The sequence below is a fragment of the Bremia lactucae genome, linkage group LG6, assembly GCF_004359215.1.
Source record: "Bremia lactucae strain SF5 linkage group LG6, whole genome shotgun sequence".
NCBI classification, from domain to species: Eukaryota; Oomycota; class Peronosporomycetes; order Peronosporales; family Peronosporaceae; genus Bremia; species Bremia lactucae.
Window position 1 is genome coordinate 6,141,991 of NC_090615.1, and position 3,613 is coordinate 6,145,603.

Consider the following 3,613-nt stretch of genomic DNA (forward strand, 5'->3'; position numbering starts at 1 on the left):
ATGGTTGGTAGTGTGGTACTTCACGTGAAGGCATGTGAAAGAGAAAGCGTTATTCGGCTGACTAAAGAATATTATGCACCGTTGCTAATACGCAATATATTGTCATATGGGAAGCTGGAGCTAAAAGGCTACGGGCTTAAATACAAGGGCGATCGACGAGCGGTTATCTCGCTCACTATCGCTTACAATAATGGGCTCATCCTCGAGACTCAAGATGCAAAAGTTGATGTGGGAATGGATGGTACAGCAATGTCAGTGATTGATTAAGCGTCGAGGCGGACAGATGATGATGTCGTGCATGCGGTAACATTAATGCACTTTTAATAACGCTTTGACCATCTCTCTTAAGACACTATTGAGAGGATGGCGTGCGAGCCTAAATCTGGCATTCGCCTCACGGATGGGAAACGGGTGACGTGCATTTCTGCGCACAAGCAAAGCAGTCAAAGAACGCACAGCCCAAGAAAGACACCGGGTTGCACCCACCAATAGATCGCGCTCGTGGTGTAATCTGTTCCGATCTTAAAGGACCGATGACGCTGAAGGATCAAATGGGTGATCGCTACTTGTCAACTTTGTGGATCACAAGAGCAACTATTGCCGTGTGTTCCTCGTGCGTACCAAGAACCAAGCGGCAGAAAGTTCAAGCAGGTTTTTGAGCTTTCTTTGAAAAACGATTTGATTGCCGTGTACATCTGATGGTGGTGAGCAGAAAAATGTGGACTTACTCTGCAAGGCAGCCCGAGTGGCGAGACAAGTGAGCAAGGCGAGAAATCAAGCGTTAAATGGCAAGGCTGAACGAATGCACCGAACAATATGCAATCTCCCGCTGAATTTTAAGGCGACGCGGTCGTGTTCTCGGCGTACATCTTATATTGCGGTCCTACAAGCTCAAACCCCAACAGTGCATCGCCAACCAAGGTCCTGGTCGAGCAAGCAACCTACCTGCACGTCATTGTTTTATTTGGATTTTGTACAGTGTATCGCGACTCAAAGAAAAAATCTCGCTGATCAAGCGCGTGTTGATTCGATCGTCGGGCGCAGCGACGAGACGAAAGGTTACCGCGTATATATTCGCAAGAACAACATTTAATTGTGACGCAACACGTTCTGACGCAGAGAACGAGCAACCTAGACTCAGTTTTAATTCGGAGTATCGGGGAATAGTAATTCAAGGTGGCGAAGGAATCGCTCACAATAATAACGACGACGATGACAGCGAGAAGGTCTGCAAGAAATAGGTCAACCGGTGGACGCGTGCCCCTCATGCCACGCGTGGAGCGACCAAGCAGCAATGCAAAATGCAATGCACATGAATAATGACGTTGGCACCGTGATTCAAGTCTTCGGGGCGGACCTGAAGACGCAGGCAGAGGCGACGCGCAGTCCGAAGGCTAAATGCTGGAGTAAGGCGATGCTCGAAAACATACGAGCTCTTAAAAACAATGACGTGTGGAACGTGATCAAATTTCCAGCCGATGCAAAGTTGCTACACAGGAAGTGGGTGTACAAGACAAAGACCGACGCAGGCGGTGCAGTAGAGCGGATGAAAGCGCGACACGTGGCATGTGGCAATGAGCAAGTATTCGGTGTCAACTGCACTCTTATTTCGCCGCTGTGATGGACATGCCGACGATGAAGGTGATTCTGGGGCTTGCAGCGACATGGGGTGTACTAGTGAAGCATGATGACATTCCAAATGTCTTCGTGAAGGCTGACAAGGAGAAGCATCTGGATATATTGCTCCACGTTCCAAGCGGTATGCAGATAAAGGACGAGAAGCTCAAGGAACATGGTGGGGTGAGTGCAAGCGACTTCGCACACGAGCTCAAGAAAAGTCTGTACGGGCTGAAACAGGCGAAACAACTTGAAAATTAGCGTTTGCGAAACGACTTAAGCACGCAGGATTCAAGCAATGCATCAGCGAAAGGTGTTTATACTACAAGCGTGGTGGTGATGATATGATCGTAGTAGGTGTCTACATGGACGACCTCCTAATCACGGCGACTACAACTGCGAGCGTTGATTAGTTTTCACGGCAACATAATCACTTTCGATTGAAAATCTGGAAACTGTGTCGAAATTCTTTGGAACTCGAGTGAGCGCGCTTGGTACGTGCGCATACGCCTTTTATCAGGAGGAGGTGATTAGTGAGATGCTGCAGGAACACGGATTGGCGTTTTCGAATCCAACCCTCACACCGATCAACGATGACTGCTACAATGAAGTTGGACTGGAATGCGCGTTGCTCAAGAAGAGTAGAGAACCTGAGAAGCCTACAATCAAGTCACTCCAGTCCCAGGTTGTAAGCTTGAGTGTAAGCGCAGTGTACTCGCCCGGAGACAACACGTTTGCGGTGCAGAAGGCTACGTGCAGCACTCACGAGCTACAAGAGCAAGACTGGAAGCTGGCAAAAAAATTGCGCGGTACCTTGCTGGGAGTAAGAACATGCGACTCGAAATGCGCGCAAGTACCAAGGGCGATAATACAGTTACGCTGGAATCCTAAAGTGAAGCAGATTTCGCTGCAGACAAGAACGACAGGAAGTCTTTTAGCTGGAGCAATGGTGCTGCTCGACGGAATGCCGATCACTGGTCTGCGAAAAAGCAAGGAGACGTTTCACTCTCGACGGAGGCTGAGTTCGTAGCAGCCACTTTACCAATGAAGATGCGTGTAGACAATCATGCTGCCATCCACCAGATTGAAGGCGAGGCTTAGTCTCTATGGTCATAGCATAAACGACTATGCTCGTCGTGGAATCCTGGAGCCATGCTACGTCCAGTCCGAGCTCATGCTAGCGGACCTACTGACCAAGGTGGTAGATCACCACAAGCTCATAAAATTGAGGTCGCTAGTGTGTAACGGGGTGTATCGTTACATGAAATGAACACTTAGAGGTTGTTGATTAATAAATTATCTAAAATGTATATAGTATTTGGAGAATACATTTAGTAATGTTCAGAAATCTTAACCATAAATAGGTATACGCCATTATATCTATTCATCCCGCAGACAAATCAGCTGTAAACGTGAACAAAGAGAGACAGACGGATAAAATTTCAATTGCATGTTTAGTATCAGCTCATAATTAAGTAGCATTAACAGACAGAAAGAAGAGAAGCTTAATTATATTAATACAGTTTTCATTTTACCCCCTTTAAGGTAGTTGTCCTAAATAGAAGTCTTCCTCTGCACGTACTAGTGAACGCGAAGTGACTTAAGGCACCACTCGAAACTGAAGCAGTGCGAACTAGACTTGTACTAAAGCAGTACAAGTCGCAGTGCCCCGTTACACCTGGTAGCATTTGAATTCCGTCCAAGGACCACATTTCCTTCATCTAACATGGACATGTTAGACTATAGTGGGAATTCGCATCACGTTTCGCGTGAAAGCTACTCCTTTCTAAGTGACATAGAAAAGAGTGCGGTCAAACGAATAAGTTCAACCGTAGGAAACGATGCCAAAAAGGCAACGGTCGCGGGTCCGATGTTGTTGCGAAATTGCAACAGCGAGGCGGACCGCCAAAAAACGGTCGGGGTCAGTAGGGTCATCCAGCAACCTCAAGAGAATTTGCAAATCTCTTGACTAAAGTTGCTCCAGACACACAATCAT